This window comes from Chrysemys picta, chromosome 1 (genome assembly GCF_011386835.1).
Source record: "Chrysemys picta bellii isolate R12L10 chromosome 1, ASM1138683v2, whole genome shotgun sequence".
In the NCBI taxonomy this organism is placed as follows: Eukaryota; Metazoa; Chordata; order Testudines; family Emydidae; genus Chrysemys; species Chrysemys picta.
The window spans coordinates 278,109,615-278,127,488 of NC_088791.1; the positions used below are offsets into that span (position 1 = coordinate 278,109,615).

At 39.9% G+C, this 17,874-nt stretch overlaps 1 protein-coding gene across 16 annotated transcripts in view; it reads left to right on the forward strand.

The window, feature by feature from the left end:
• The window catches only part of DACH1 (dachshund family transcription factor 1), a 457,475-nt gene that overhangs the window by 234,254 nt on the left and 205,347 nt on the right, over window positions 1-17,874 (forward strand). The window lies entirely within an intron of this gene.

The following is a 17,874-nucleotide window of genomic DNA, read 5'->3' on the forward strand; positions in this document are numbered from 1 at the left end:
ATAGAAATAAAATGGCTCTTGATGGTTCAGTACATTCCTTTCCCCTCCCCATATTCTTTATACCTTTTGAGATTACTCTTAAGGATAAATAGTTGTCTAGCAATAAATAAAAGTGGCTGCATGCTATCCAGATCTTTTGAAGAGCCTAGGGAAGCCCACAAGAGCCAATTGGCTAGACTTTTCCCCCATCTCCAGCCAATGGGAAGGTGGTGGACCCAAGGCGGGAGCATCCAGCCATGCGTGCTTTCTCATATCCCCTCTTTCTGCACGGCATACTTCCACTGCAGATGGATCAAAGCTTCACCCCTTGTTGATTTCAGGGGAGGGGTATTTCTTTCATTCAAAATAAAAGTAGGTGACTACTGTTTCTGTATATTTCTGCATGTACTTATAGTCTACTTATATAAATATAGATAGAGTGGGGACTTCAGTGCCAAAACACTCTGGCCATTTTTTTTTAAACAACAACAAAATGTATACTTGAAAATTCCTATCAAGAGAGTGTCAGGTTTTTTTTTTTAAATAAAGAACTGCTCTAGGAGCAGAGAAAAACCACCACAGCACTTCGGAAAGGTTCTCCAGTGACAGTGAAGAAGGAGGCCCCAACTAGTGTGCTAGCCAGAAATACCAGCAATGACCAGAGCTGTAGGGAGTGAAAAAAACGACCTGTCTTCTTGGAAGGAAGTCAGGGGTGAGTAAGGGGAAGGCAGTAGCAGAAATTTGAAAGCAGGGGAGATGCAACAGTGAATTGGGAAGAGCAGGTGGCCCTCAGAGAAGCAGAGGAAAACGGGGCAGTGAGGAGGAATGTGAGGGTAGCATTACCAGCTGGCAGGATGAAGAAGCAGTAATGGATGTAGAAACGTGTGGATCTTGAATGCAGGACTCAGATGCATACATTATATGAAGTAATACATTCAAATATTATGCTATGGGACTAATCCTCTTTAGCAGTTCTAGAGACAAAGTTCTTGTTTGCCTATGGCACTGTAGAAGTTAGTAATAGTTAACAAAGTAAATAGAATACAGCTTCTGTGGGACAATAGTTAAGGAGATGATTTTGGATTAAAAAAATGAATTGTTTTTATACCTCAAAACTAGCAAATATGGAAGAATAATTTATAGACTTTTAGTATGATAATCAAAAGTGATCAATTCAGAAGCACAGTCAAGTTATTTCTGTAGTAAATATGTACTACTGTATATGTAAAGCAGAGGTGGCCAAACTTACTGATCCTCCAAGATGCATATGATAAGCTTCAGAAGTTTGAGAACCGGGCGCACCTGCTCGAAGCTTCTGCCCTGCTGCAAAGTGGTGGGGCTCGGCGCTACAGCCCCACGGGAGGCACCTGCCAGTGCTCAGGGCTTCAGCAAGCGCGCGGCTGAAGCCCTGAACCCTGTCAGGTGCCTCTTGTGGGGAAAAGCCCCTAGAGTCCCTCCCCCAATCTGGTAGGTGGAGAATGGGCTGACGTGGGGGGTTCCGTGAGCCACACTTTAACTGTAAAAGAGCCACATGTGGCTCGCGAGCTGCAGTTTAGCCACCTGATCTAAAGTAAGGCTTTTAATTGCAATTTTTTGAATGCTTGTGTAATGTTGACAGACCCCGGTTGTTGGTGGGCAGGATTGAACTGGGGACCTCTGGAGCTTAGTGCATGAGTCTCTACAGCGTGAGCTAAAAGCCCAGTGGCTTAGAGCAAACTCATTAATCTCTCTCTCTCTAGGTGGTCTCGGTGCCACTAGATGGGAAAGAACACCACACCGAGGAGATGTGGGGGTTACACTTGCTAGCCCCTTAGCATTACCAAAGTACAGAATGAAACGCTTCCTCAACCTTGTTGCAATGAATAGTAACATTCTAATTTCTCCCATGTCTTCAAGAAAATCTCTGTGAATGTAGTATGCCTAGTATACTATCATCTGCTATATTATATCTGCTCAGGGCCTCTTGGTTCAGGACTTTGTTTACTGTTTAGCATGGCTTACCTAGTGTATAGCATCACATACATGTATGGATTTATAGAAATAAAAACTTGGAATTATACTAGATCAATGAGTTACAGATTAAAAAAAAACTCTAACTAGGTCATCAGAATAAACCATAATGGCTTAAAAATAGCCATTATACTCTTGTGACAATGATAGTTACCCTGGCCTGATGGATGCTCCTAGATGGATGCTATGCTAAGAAATATCAAGCAGGCTTCGGCCGAACTATTGTAACTACTGAGGGAAACTTTTAGAGGCACAAATGGAATGCAGTAGTCTAAGATTGACTGTCAGTGGGAATTAGATGCCAAGTTGCCATGTGTGCCTTGAAAATCTCTCCCATTATAACCAGAACCTGTATTTTAAAATGCGATAAAAAGTCCTGTGGCACCTTATCGACTAACAGACATACTGGAGAATAAGCTTTTGTGGGTAAACACCCACTTCGTCAGACGCATATAGTGGAAATTTCCAGAGGCAGGTATAAATATGCAGGCAAGAATCAGTCTAGAGATAACGAGATTAGTTCAGTCAGACAGGATGAGGCCCTCTTCTAGCAGTTGAGGTGTGAACACCAGGGAGGAGAAACTGCTTTTGTAGTTGGCTAGCCATTCACAATCTTTGTTTAATCCTGAGCTGATGGTGTCAAATTTGCAAATGAACTGAAGTTCAGCAGTTTCTCTTTGAAGTCTGGTCCTGAAGTTTTTTTGCTGCAGGATGGCTACCTTTAAATCTGCTATTGTGTGTCTTGTGTGTTGAAGTGTTCTGCGGGTTTTTGTATATTGCCATTCCTAATATTTGACTTGTGTCCATTTATCCTTTTACGTAAGGATTGTCCAGTTTGGCCAATGTACATAACAGAGGGACATTGCTGGCATGTGATGTCGTATATTACATTGGTGGACTTGCAGGTGAATGAACCGGTGATGTTGTGGCTGATCTGGTTAGGTCCTATGATGGTGTCGCTGGTTTAAATATGTGGGCAAAGTTGGCATTGAATTGGCATGGATTGGTTCTGAGTTAGAGTTACTGTTGTGCGGTGTGTGGTTGCTGGTGAGAATATGCTTAAGGTTGGCGGGTTGTCTGTGGGTGAGGACTGGCCTGCCTCCCAAGGCCTGTGAAAGCGAGGGATCACTGTCCAGGATGGGTTGTAGATCACTGATAATGCGTTGGAGAGGTTTCTTTCTTGGGCTTGTCTTGCAGCAGGAGGCTTCTGGGTACACGTCTGGCTCTGTTGATTTGTTTCCTTATTTCCTTGTGCGGGTATCGTAGTTTTGAGAATGCTTGGTGAAGATCTTGTAGGGGTTGGTCTCTGTCTGAGGGGATGGAGCAAACGCGGTTGTACTTCAGCGCTTGGCTGTAGATGATGGATCATGTGGTGTGTCCAGGATGGAAGCTGGAGGCATGAAGGTAGGCATAGCGGTCAGTGGGTTTTCGGTATAGGGTGGTGTTAACGTGACCATCACTTATTTGTACCGTGATGTCTAGGAAGTGGACCTCTCATGTAGATTGGTCCAGTCTGAGGTTGATGTTGGGGTGGAAGCTGTTGACATCATGGTGGAATTCTTCCAGAGTCTCCTTCTCATGGGTCCAGATGATGAAGATGTCATCTATGTAGCATAGGGAGAGAAGGGGCGTGAGTGGACGAGAGCTGAGGAAGCGTTGTTCCAGGTCAGCCATAAAAATGTTGGCATATTGTGGGGCCATGCGAGTGCCCATAGCGGTGCCACTGGTTTGGAGGTATATATTGTCACCAAATTTGAAATAATTGTGCCCGAGGATAAAGTCATAGAGCTCAGCAACCAGTTGTGCTGTGGCGTCATCAGGGTTACTGTTCCTGACAGCTTGTATTCCATCTGTGTGTGGGATGTTTGTGTAGACAGCCTCCACATCCATGGTGGCTAGGATGGTGTTTTCTGGAAAATCACCAATGCATTGTAGTTTTCTCAGGAAATCAGTGATGTCACAGAGATAGCTGGGAGTGCTGCTGGTGTAGGGTCTAAGTAGAGAGTCCACATATCCGAACAGTACTTCAGTGAGAGTGCCAATTCCAGAGATGATGAGTCCTGGATTTCCAGGTTTATGGATCTTGGGTAGTAGATAGAATAACCCTGGTCGGGGCTCTAAGGGTATGTTGATTTGTTCCTGTGTTAGTGTAGGGAGCGTCCTGAGTAGATGGTGCAGTTTCTTAGTATATTCCTCAGTGGAAAGTGGCCTGTAGAATTTGATATTGGAGAGTTGTCTGGCAGCCTCCTTTTGGTAGTCAGACCTGTTCATGATGACAACAGCACCTCCTTTATCAGCCTCTTTGATTATAATATTTGGGTTTTTTCTGAGGCTGTGGATGGCATTGCGTTCTGCACGACTTAGGTTATGAGGCAAGCGATGTTGTTTTTTCTAGAATTTCTGCCTGTGCACATTGGCGGAAGCAGTCTATGTATAGGTCCAGACTGTCATTTCAACCCTCAGGAGAAGTCCATGTGGAGTTCTTCTTCCTGTGTTGTTGGTGGGAGGGTATCTGTGTATCAGTGCGCTGTTCAGTGTTATCTTGAAAGTATTCTTTGAGTCGGAGACGGTGAAAGTAGGCTTCCAGATTGCCGCAGAACTGGATCATGTTTGTGGGCATGGTGGGGCAAAAAGAGAGTCCCTGAGATAGGACAGACTCTTCTGCCTGGTTGAGTGTGTAGCTCGATAAATTGATGATATTGCTGGGTGAGTTAGGGGTAACACTGTTGTGGCCTCATGTGGCAGGTAGGATTTTAGACAGTTTACGGTCCTTTTTCCTTTGTAGAGAGGTGAAGTGTGTAATGTAGATCTCCTGCCTTATTTTAGTAAAGTCCGTTTGTGTGGAAGGTTGGTTATTTGTGAAAGTCTCCAGGCTGGAGAGCTCTTTTTTGATGTTTTCCTGTTTGCTGTATAGGATGCTGATCAGGTGGTTCCTCAGTTTCTTTGATAGTGTATGACATAATCTCTCACTGTAGTCTGTGCAGCATGTAGCTATGGATTTTTCACCTTCAGTCCATTTGGTATGATGCCCATCCGTTTGCATTTGGAAAGGAAGATGATATTTGTCTGTACTTATGCAAGTTTCTTCATGAGGTTGATGGATTTCCACTCCATATTTTAAAATGTTATCATTACGTATCTAGTCAATATTTTGTTTATCTAGACATCTGGAACTAATTGAGAGTATTAGATACATACATTATTTGTGAGTTACAATATATATGGTTGAACTTGCATTTTAAACGTATTATTGAGGGCTGCGGGGGAAGGGATAAAAGATGAATAAAAGTAATTTGATCACAGTCTACATTTTAAGTGTACATGACACACCTGACAAAACACATATCAAAGCAAGAAAATTCAAGGTTAAAGCTAAACAAACGTAACTTATTCCATTATATTGTGCTATTATAGCCTATTTAGTATACATGGAGGGGATAATACCTTGATCTCAGGCTCCTGCAGTACCTATGCAAAGTAAGGCAAATTAAGCATGAAGTCCCAATTTGAATTGTTAGTTTTAGTTTGGAATTGTTTTGCTTTTTTGGTTTTAATCAGACACTTAATATGACTTATAGAAGTCATTTTTGTGGCTGAATATTTTGCAGTTATCCCAAGCACTACACAGATTTACCAACTGGTCCTTTGAAGCAATGGCCAAAAGGCTAGCGAGTAAAGGGAGTTAAAGGAAGTCAACGATACTAATAAGTAATTATTTTATATCCTTCAGTTTTACATGGTAACCTTGAGCTTACATCCTCCCACCAGAATGATCATTTTAGGAGAAAAAATAAGGAACCATGGAGGAATCAGAGTGAGGTATTAGCACACTGAGTAAAATATATGGCAGCTACGCCTTTCTCCCCCATCCACAATCAATTGGATTCTTTTAGTTTAATATTTACTTGCTAAGATGAGATGCTAGTCTGCATGGTGATAAACAGTCTGCTACTGGCATCTGAAGGTGACCTGTCAGTTCATATGGACAAATCTCCTGCTTACTGAAATGTACAAAATAAATCATTAAAGCAGGCAGGTGCTCATTCCCAGATTTAAATCACCATAGATTTATGATTTGAATTAATGCTTCATTTGGTCATAGAAATAGATGCTGAGACAAATGATATGCAGTGGTTGGAGCTTCCATACTGTAGCCATCCTAATATTGATTACTGAGATGTCTTTGCAATCTCTTGTTTATATCAAGTACTGTCTTGTGACAGGTTGGCTGATATGCGCTACATTGCAGATAAGAAGGAAAAATGTCCTGGATTCTTTTTAGTGGCAACTCTAGACACAACATGCAGGCCAGATAATTTTTGTTTGTTTGTTTAAAGAACTATCTACATAAACCAGCATTCAAAACTCTACTGCTTCTAGGATTATGCTCTTATAAATGCAGGATTAGAAGAAGAAAATTCACAAGGTCAAATGTTAAATTGACTTGAAATGTTTTTTTTTCTGTTTGTTTGCTGTATTAACATATCTTCTGTTATTATGATCAGTAATAATTTTATTTCAATGCAAGTAAATTATGTACAGATTGTATATTTGAGTTTTATACTCCAAAAATATAAGTACAGTGAGCATCTCAATTATTTCACTGTTTTTAAACACTTACTGTAATACTTCATAAACAAAGAGTAGCAAAAGGAATGAAATCTTTAAAGGTAAATACATTTTAAATTATTCCTCTGAGCTAGCCTCAAATTACTGTAAGTTAGTAGGAAAAGTCCCTGTAATTTTGCTTCCCTTAACATTTTATATGATTAAAATACTATGTCGACTGTTTAGGGAATACTCCAAGGATTTGTGAGGACCTTTGCCACTAGCTAATATCTGACTCATGGAACTTGTAAACAGCTATCAACAATAGTAAATTACTTTCTTAGTAGGAAATGAGTTCATATCTATTCAAAAAGTGATCTCAAAACAGATGTCCCAAGAAAATGTCATTGTTTAAACTGTATCATACCAAAAAACCTGCTATTATTTCTTTAAGGAAATGAAGCAATCATAAAGACTTTGGTGTTCTCTGTTTCTAAACACAATTAGGAAATACAAGACAGTATTTTACACTTCGCTAGCACAATAATCCATAAACAACCACAAAATGTGTTGAAAATTAAGAGGGGCTCTTGACATTTTAGGCTTCCTTTTTATCCACATTAGCTTACAACATTTAAACTCTGAGATATATGTAAGGAAAGCCAAGATCTGTTGCCTGAAATTAACGGTTGCCCTGCTTAACATTATCCCTTCCCTTCTCCAAAAAGAGTGGAAAAGACATTGAGATGAAATTATTTTTCTCTAGTGACCTCTCCCAATAATAGAACTGTACAAAATGCGGTCATTTCCTTTCTCTAAACACACGTCTATTCTGAAGGAAAGAATTACTTTTATGGTTTCAGGAAAAAGTCTTGGAGACCTTGAGAAAGCAAATAAAAGGAAACAGAGAATGCAGGCCACTGAGCACAGCTCTGCAGTTGCACATCTGATTCTCTGCCTTGGCAATGTTAATGAACCTCAAATCCTCTCTATAATTAGATGAGGGAATTGCTTATATTTTCAAACAGATGATGCTGCTATAATGAAACGATTGACAGGGAACTTAAGAGTGTCTACAGTAGTCATTTGGTTTCTGTTTTTTTTTTTTAAGTTTAAAAAGAAGATTGGCTGTAGACACAGGTCCTGGGAGAGGTAGTAATTTACAAAGAATGCTATGACAGGTGTCTTTGTACAGTGAGGAAATAAAATGGAAGAGAGAGGAATGATGGGCAGGTATAGCAATTTTTGGGGGGAGGAGGTGTCCTATGCTTATTCTGCTTGGGTTCTTTAAAAGGGGCCGAGACTCAAGAGATGGATCCGGATTGAGTGCACAGCTGTAACTGCTGATGAGCTAATTGCTCCTTATCTCTCAGCCCCATTCATCTTCATTTTTTACCAATTACCGAGAATTATCTGTGTTCTCAGTTGGATATGAGAGTTAATCCTTTTTGGTTAAGCTGGCAGTACTGTGAGCAGATTCCAAATTGTAGGGTGAAAAAGCCAGAGCAAGCTTGTTCTAAAGCTGTCTCCAGTTCAATGACAGTATCACTAGTTCATAAGAATTTTACTATTGCTTAACAGTTTAAACACTGAAAGCTTTTTTCCCCCTTTTTACATTTTTTATTAATATATATATTTTCTGCTGTGTTTAATTGTAAGCCTTAAATACATTTCCCAGGTGGACAGAAGTTTAAATGATTTCTAAAAACTATACATTTGCAAAGTTGAAAACAAGATAAATACAATTTCAGAAAGAAAATTTCCCCATAGTGTGGCAATGTTCAATCTGTGATACATAAGAATCACCCTATACTCTAAAGTTTTAGGAATAGGACCATACCTATAAAATTGCTTCAGTGCCATAGGATATCATGAGTGCTTGGCAATGATATGTCTCTACTTCTGTAAACCTCTTTGATGGAAAGTGCTGTCTAGGTGCTAGCAAAGGGATAGTCATATAGCCCTAAGGACATATGTTAGATGTTGAACACATCACATTTCAAGTTAAAAGGAATGCTTTCATAAAGCTGTTCTCTGGGAATGCACAGAGGTACCAGAAACAGATCATTTGGTGGCAGCCAGGCCACTAGACATTGTCTTTTGTCTTAAAAGGCAGTACTGTGGAAAAATGAATTGTTATATTGAATGTCAAGCCTTAAAAGGAGTGTTAATCTGCTAGTGCAGGACATTCAGAACAGTCACGGGTTTCCTAATACTTCAGGATCTGCTTCCTGAGCCTTTCACTGCGACTCTTTAAGTTGCTAAACAAGACAGCCGGTCTGATGTTATAAACTCAACAGCAACTAGCAAATTTATGAAAGAGATTAGCGGAGCCTCAGTGCTTTCACACTGGACAGTCAATAATATTAAAAAGGTGAGACCTCCATCTAGGTTAAGTCCGTAGTGCCAGCAGTTGGGATTTCCTGAAATAAGACACGAATGAGTTAATAGTTCTTGCCCAAAGCTGTGATATAGAAGTGACAAAATTGTGGCTGAAACACAATGCAAATAAAAATAAACAACAACCCTGTGTTGAAAACAGTAGATGAAAATTTTATATTGTCATCCAGAAGACTTTTTACAAGACAACTTTGCATTTTAAGATTTGTTCTTATTCTATATCAGTAAATATATATCAGTCCTCAAAGAGCACTTGTACCTGTGTGGTTTCCTGTTCCCATCAGGGATGTCAGTGGTAGCTTGCTCTGTCCCTTTTTCCTAGTCCAAGCTTAGAATTTGGGATTCAGTTCTCAGATCATCAATTTGATGACAAATCAGGATAGCTAGATGTCTTGTCTCTGGTCAGAATCTAAAATAATTACTTATATGTAGACAAGCATTCAGTAGCCATGTAATGCCCACTTATATGCACAGAATAAGGGGGGAGGGGGGGCAAACAAACAAACAAACAAAAACACCCTGCACAGAAATGGGCAATTTTACACAGTGGGAAAAGTTCCTTCCTATTTCCATATATGCTCTGCAACCCAGCGATGATCAAAAAGTCCAGTCTTTCCCTTGTCACATGTCTCTATATAAAACCAACCAACCATTCCCAATTCTAATGGTCCTAAATCCAAGCAGGCAAACCCACAGGTGAGAAATAAGATGGAATGTAGTGAGATGGAAGATCTTCTCTTTTTGACAATTCATCACATGTACAATCCAAATACACCTCTGATCACACAGTCCTCTGGGTTAGTCTTGTGAGGAGGTCAACTTTAAATTTGCCAGTTGTACACTCATGTAGAGCCTGACAAATCAGCCCATGCCTGATGTGCAACCAGAATGAGACCCGCTCCAAGTACTGGAACTACCTGGGAGGATCACAGCAACATAGTCCTGTAGCATGGTGCCTGTCTTTGGAATCAGCCTTTGTACCAGATGACTGGAAGGTACTAATGCAATGACGATTTCTAAAAAGGGGATCTAGAGGAGATCCTGTCAATTACAGACCAGTGAGCGAGGCATATTGGTAGAAACTGAAATAAAGAACAGAATTATCAGTCACATAGATAATCACTATTTGTTGGGGAAGAGTCAACATGGCATTTGTAAAGGGAAGTCATGCCTCATTAATCTTAATGAATTCTTCGAGGAAGTCAGTGAGCACCTGGATTAGGATGATCCAGTCAATATAGTGTACTTGGATTTTCAGAAAGCCTTTGACAAGGTTCCTCACCAAAGGCTCTTAAGGAAACTAAGTAGCCATGGGATAACAGGGAAGGTCCTTTCCTGGATCAATAATTTGTTGAAAGATAGGAAACAGAAGGTAGGAATAAATGGTCAGTTTTTACAATGGAGAGAGGTAAATAGCAGGGTCCCCCAAAGCACTGGAACCTGTGCTGTTCAACGTATTCATAACTGATCTGGAAAAGGGAGTGAGCAGTGTAATGGCAAATTTATTCAAGATCATTAAGTCCAAAGCAGACGGTGAGGAGTTAAAGAGGGATCTAACTAAACTGGGTGACTGGGCAACAAAATGGCAGATGAAATTCTATATTGATAAGTGGAAAGTAATGCACGTTGGAAAAAATAATCCTAACTGCACATATATAGTGATGGGTTCTAAATTAGCCAGTAACACTCAAGAAAGAGATCTTGGAGTCACTGTGCATAGCTCTCTGAAAACGTCCACTCAATGCACAACAGAGATCTAAAAGGCTAACAGTATAGGAGCTATTAGCAAAGGGATAAAAATAAGACAGAAAAATATAAAACCGCTATGCAAGTCCATCATGTATCCACATCTTGAATTCTGTGTCTAGTCTTGGTCGCCTCATCTCAGAAAGGACATAGTGCAGGGGTGGGCAAACTATGGCCCACAGGCTAGATCCAGCCCACCAGCTGTTTTAATCTGGTCCTTGAGCTCCCGCTGGGGAGCAGGATCTGGGGTTTGCCCCACTCCGGTGCCCCAGCTGGGGGGCAGGGTCGGAGGCCGCTCCACGCAACTCCCGGAAGCAGCGGCATGGCCCCTTTCTGGCTCCTATGTGTAGGGGCAGCCAGGGGGCTCCGCTCTGCACACTGGACCCACCCCAAGCGCCGCTCCCACAGCTCCCATTGGCCGGGAACCATGGCCAATGGGAGCTGCAGGGGTGATGCTTGTGGGCGGGGCAGCGTGCAGAGCCGCCTGGCCATGCCTCCGTGTAGGAACCGGAGAAGGGACATGCTGCTGCTTCTGGGAACTGCTTGTGATAAGCGCCGCCCGGAGCCTGCACCCCTGAGCCTCCCCCCATGCCCCAACCTCCTACTCCAGCCTTGATCCCCTTCCTGCCCTCCACACCCCTCAATCCCAGCCCAGAGCACCCTCCTGCACTCCAAACCTGTCATCCCCAACCCCATGCCAGAGCCCACACCCTCACTCCCCACACCCCAACCCCCTGCCCCAGCCCTGATCCCCCTCCTGCCCCTTTTGAATCCCTCGATCCCAGCCTGGAGCACCCTCCTGCTCCCCGAGCCCCTCATCCTCAGCCCCACCCCAGAGCCCACACCCCCAACCAGAGCCCGCACCCCTTTCCGCACCCCAACCCCCTGCCTGGAGCTCCCTCCAGCACCCTGAACTCCTCATTTCTGACCCCATCCCAGAGCCCCCACCCCCAACCAGAGCCCTCACCCCCTTCCACACCCCAAGCCCAATTTTGTGAGCATTCATGGCCCACCGTACAATTTCTATTCCCAGATGTGGCCCCTTGGGCTAAAAAGTTTGCCCACCCCTGATATAGTGGAAATGGAAAAGGTTCAGAGAAGGGCAACAAAGATGGTCAACGGTATGGAGTGGCTTCCATACAAGGAGAGATTGAAAATATTAGGGCTATTCAATTTAGAAAAGAGATGACTAAGGGGGTTGTGATAGAAGTCTATCAAATCACGAATGGTGTGGAAATAGTGAGTAGAGAAGTGTTATTTACACTTTCCCACAATATAAAAAACAGGGGTCACCTGATGAATGAATAAACAACAGATTTATTACAGACAGGAGGAAGTACGACTTCACACAATGCACAACTAATCTGTTGAATTCAATGCCATGGATAGCCAGAAGTATAACTGGGTTCAAAAAATAAAAGTTATGGGAGATAGGTCCATCAGTGGCTATTAGCCAAGATGATCAGGGATGTAACCCCATGATCAGGGTGATCTTAAACCTCTCACTGTCAGAAGCTGGGAGTGGAAGTCAGAGATGGAAGCCATAATTGCCCTGTTCTGTACAATCCATCTGAAGCTCTGGTGTGGGCCATTGTCAGAGACAGGATACTGGGCCTGATAAACAATGGTCTGACCCAGTACGGCAGCTCTTATGTTCTTCTGTGCCGAGGCAGAAGCAGGGGCCAATTTTTTAATGTCTGCATAAACTTTCATACAGTGTAAGTGCACAAATGTTGTATTAGGACTAGATTAAATAGGAAAAAATCCCTGAACACTGTCTACCTACTGTTCTGTGCAAACCAGAGAGGAGGTTATATGATCTCTGAAAAATCCAGGTTTTGCACAGCCTCGTGCAGTTTTTTATGTTGCAGAAACAATTAAACCTTTACACTGAATTTGGCTGTTCGTGTCTGGGTGAACATTGTATTTTTCATAGAAAATTGCATTTCAAGTGAATGTTCTCCTTGTGAAGTGCAGCATTGTGACTTTGTATCCAGGTGAGAAAAGCACATTTTTGCACAGCTCACCTGACTGATATCTTAATAGCATATGAATTGATCAAAATGATAAAAAAGTCATTGAATAATTTAATATGAAGTAAAGTGACAACACCTTGAAAAATATCTCTGCGTATTTTTGACAGTGAAGATAGAGACAATAGTGATTCTTGACATGCCAGACAGGAGGGAATCGAAAGGATTTTAGCATGGTTTTCTTTAACAGCAGGTCATAATGGAAACACGTACCCTTACATTTATTCAGTGCTGAAAGAATTACTAGTTTGATAACGACTAGGAATGTTGTTATTAAAACAGTATGTGCAGTTCATTTTCAACAGTTTTGAATTAGAGTCTGCACTAATGAAACGGATACGGTTTCTTTCACAAAGGGCAGATCTGTTAGTTAATATAGCTGCAGCAGTGCCTTGTGGACCATGCCTTTAGCTCTATTTGTATTTCACAGCATGATAAGCAAAGAGTGTTGATTTTCAAGGATCCTGCTGATGAAAGGTAATGGCATTATTACATCTTTATCACAAAAAAAGAACTACATGGTAAATGATTTTCCCCTTTTTTTCTTTTTTCTTTTTGCTGTTGCACAAAAGATTTCTTGGTTAGAAAGCCTTTTTATTTCTTTAAATCATTTTAGCCTTGGAAATGATATGTTATTATTTAATGTCTGCACAGCAAGCCTGAGAGCACCTAATAGCGAATGGATTGGAAGTGAAGTGCCTCCTGCTCACAGATATGGATCGGCTCAGTCACACGCTGTACCAGCTGTCATCTCAGCCATACTGCTGTGATTTAATTAGTCTGTTTATGTCCTTTCTAATAATATTTCCATCTCTATGAAAGGGCAAATGCGACAGGGACTCTTTTCCTCTCTGGTTCCTCAGACTGAGGAATGTGGCCTACATCTGATATGCCGAGATGCGGGATTGAATCACCATTCCTGTCACTTCAAGCTGTTGATAAATTGTTCAGCCAAGAAGTGTACTTACTTCCTTGGGGTCATTTGTGGGCTAGGGGGCTGTAATCTGCATAGGGACAAAAAAAGAGAAAGACCAAAGATAATTTTTTTAAAGTTGAGACCAAAGCACAGAGAAATGTGAGCTGATGAGCTTTGGTAAATCATTACATTTTAAAAAGAGATCTCATGTGATTTATACTCCCAAGCTTGTACGAGTAAACGATTAGAGTTTGAAGAAGTAGAATAATTATATTTCACTCCTCTGACAATTTTAAAAACACTACCACTCATGTCAGGTCATCAAAATGCCTCTAGAGGAACGCATGCTTAAAAAAGGAATGACATGAGTTTTGTATTTTAAAATCAAAACCAAGATTTGTCCAGACTGAACAAAATGCTGACAGTTTTATAAAGAAGCATTTTTGGTTATAGTAAAATCTGCTAATTTGCTATTTATAGATTATTTCCCCCCTCAATTTCTTTCATGGACCATATATAAAAAGTACTGAAAATACCTAGAGAAGTTATTCTAGATAAAGAAAAATCAAATCAGATTGTTGGCATTGCTTTAGATACCTCAAGGCCTCACTTACTCTTCCCTATGGAATTTTCTAGCTTTTTGTTTTTTGTTATTTTTTACCAATGCCATTAAGGAAAAAAATCCTTATAAATTATATTTTCAAAATGTTTACCTTCTCTTGGGTTTTCAGATGCATTCAGTATACATTCTAGGTCATGCACTTCAGTTAGGGTCAGGAGCTCAGAGTTAACCCAAAGACAGGTCAGAGTGGCCACTGGCCAGTGGCTGCCCTTCTTTTTTAGGAAGAATACCATTGGTTAATTTCCAGTGTTGTTTTCAAGTTCTTGGGGTTGGCTGGCCAATGAGATGCCCATTTTATAAGGGAACAGCATCAGGGGGAGGGGAGCCCTTTTTTTAACTACTCTTCAATGCTGTACACTTGCCATTTTTTTCATTCATTTTGACCCCTCTCGCTCTCTGATGTGCCTCTCACTGACAGAAGCTGCACACTGACATCATCAGTTCAGAAGACAAAAAACCCATGACACTTTTTAAAAAAAAAAGATAAGGAGCTTTTGTATGACTATAGAGGGCTGAATATCTTGAAACTGACACTATCATTGACTTTCCATGAACCTTAGGCTCCTAAATGCCCGTTGCTTTTCAAAATGGTACTTAGACTCCTAACTCACTTAGGTACTTTTAAAAAAATTACCCAAAGAGACCTTAGAGAAGGCTTGATTAAAAGAAGAGTTTGTATATTTCTGTCACACATGTAATACAACATCTAGTGATTGGTTGCTGGTTTAGGGAAAAAAAATTCATTAGAATATAACTTTTGATTTACTTTTTAGCTTAAGCCAAAATAAATAAAACAGAGAAACTTAGTGGAACTAATAACTGTAGATTCCTTTTTAGCTGCTTCAGCCTTACAGCATCCCTGGTTGATTTCACTGATGCAATCAGATCTTCTGTTCTTCTCTGAGATTGCCAAGTAAATAATTAGGATTACTGTGTATATTAGAAATTAATCTTGAGGCTTTTGGAGGTATATTGCCTGGTTCTGCAGTCACCATAAAGAGTATTGCTTGTGTGGTGAACTTTATTAATACATGAACATAGAATGATTTTTTAAAACATTCAGATTTCAATTAAGCTTGGGTCCAGGGGATGAAAGTGTAATACACTGATCCTCAATATTTTTTAATAAATAACTTAATCAGCACAGTTTAACTTGACAGAAATATTTTTAATGATGGCAAACAAACTTACCAGTAAGCATTTGACAGCATTATTTATTAATATGAAAAATGAATTGTGAGATGTGTGATTGTGTGATGATGCACTCATTTAGTTCCTTTTTTTCTTTTACTAATCTCTGTCATGTTGGATTTATAAATGGAACTGAGTGACCTTTGAAACTGTGATGGAAATGAAGAGATAGACACAACTTGAAAGGACAAACCAATTAATATAAATGTGTTACACATAAAGAACTGATTTCAATTCATTGCTATGTACGTAAGCCTTTTGGGTAATTAGCTGAACAAAACAGTAAAAACAAAATATGTGACAGAGGTATGATATATACATTTAACTTCTCCATAATAAGGTAGATCTGTCTTATGTCATGTGTATCACACCACAGGAAAGCCAAAATATTTACTTGGCTGTGATACAAAGAGCAATGATAAATTCCATGATTTGAAAGATCCTTTTAATTGGAAAGCCTGGGTGAGAACTTTCCATGTTGCATTCGTTCATTTTATACATTTTTATAAATAAAATATAAAGTAGTAATCTTCCTGCTCTCTCTCACTAACTCCATCTTCCACTCCAATACTTATAATTGATCTCCTAAAACACATGTGCAGTACGGTTTTAAAATATTCCAATCCAGGAATTTCTACATGGGGTATTATTTTTTCTGCAGTTGCCCTGTAATGATAAAAACATTTATCATCCTGAGATCAATACAAACGTCTTGGGTATTCTTGTTTAAGAAAATTATAGCATCTCTCTCTCTCTCCCTTATTTATTTATTTTTCTGATAAAGAATGAACCTTGTGTTATATACATTTTAAACCCCCTGCACATATTGTTTCTTTACAGGCTTAATTACAGAATACGATCAATTTAATATAAAGGTTTCAAAATATTGTTATCGATGCCCAACAAGGAAAAAAAGAGAAATACAAGGCTTGACATTTTAAAACAGTTGCATTTGAAAGACTTTCACTACTAATTGATTTTTAAAAGAGTTCTTTGGAAAAGTGAACTCAGAAATGTTTGGAAGTGCCTTGGCAGTCTTCCAGAACATTTACTACAAAGCATAACTAGGCAGTTTCTGAGGCCACCCTACATCAGAAAAGATGTGTTCTATGTATAGCCTAATCTAATTTGGTATCTTAGCTGTACGCTTACATACTGAACTGTGTGTATTTTCAGTATTTTGTGGACATTAGATATTCAAATGATCACTTGGCACAAAGGAACAATTCCCTTGCTGTGTCAGAAACAGGGCTTTAGAAATAAGATTTTTTTTTTAAGTTCAGTAAAACAAGCTATAGATAAATCTGGCTGTGCTCCATTAGTATTGATTTCATTATTTTAAGCAGTTTTTTGAGCATCTTTATGTGCTGATGCTATTTCCTGCCATTGACTCACCGAACTGTCTGTTCATTAAAGTCAATATTTTTGCACAGGGTGTAAGAAGATGTCCTATATTATGTACAATTACCAGTTTCTTAAAGTTACATTTTAGCATGGATTGGGTGGTATTGTCTATCCTATAATGTTTTAGAGTTCTTTCTTAGTTGACGGAAGTCGAAACAAAAATTCTACTTTTTTGTGGAATATGAACTTTGAAAACCTACATAGACAGCTGAAATATTAATGGACATTATACATCTATTCTGTTTCGGCAAAAGAGCAGACCAAACGATAATGAGTAACATTGACCAAAAGCAATTACTTTAAAAGGATACTGCTAAGTATCTGAGAAAAATGATTTCTTTGACTAGTTGTTTGTCAGGCCCTGTGTGGTGTTTATTGATTGCACTTGAATATATAGCTCCCATGATTGAAAATGCTGCTGGTAATGTCCTTCTCTTTACAGTGTTGAGTGTCTTATTGAGAATGATAAGAGACAAATTTATACAGAAAACAAATACACATTAGAGCCTTAAATTAGCCAATTGTGGCCTATGGATTGCTCATGATATTAATTTTCTAGTCTGTAATCTTTTGTGAAACTAATGTTTAGAATGAGATGGTGAAGTCTGTGTTTAAAATAAAATGGAATTTTGTTTTTCATGCGCATTATCTTTTTTCTCTGTATCTTGATTATCTACAATTGTGCTATACTGTGAAGTACAGTAGGCTTGAAAAGAGTCATAGATAATACTTCAGCAAGCATTTCTCCTCAGGGATAGATATGGCAAATGTATTTAACTCATGCTTCTTCCCTCCTCCTCAGAAAATCTCACCTTGGTGTGGGTGAGTGCTGGTTTAAAATGCTGCCAATCAATTAGAATGGGTACTTTGAGTAGAGGTCTTCTAGACAGTGTCTGATTCTATTGCCTGGCTATACCAAAAGAAGGACAGGAGACATTTGGCATGGGTTTAATCAGGCCGCAACTTTATTATTAGATGTCTGGGACTACCCGGCAGATAACAGTGTATAGTGCAGGTAACCTCAT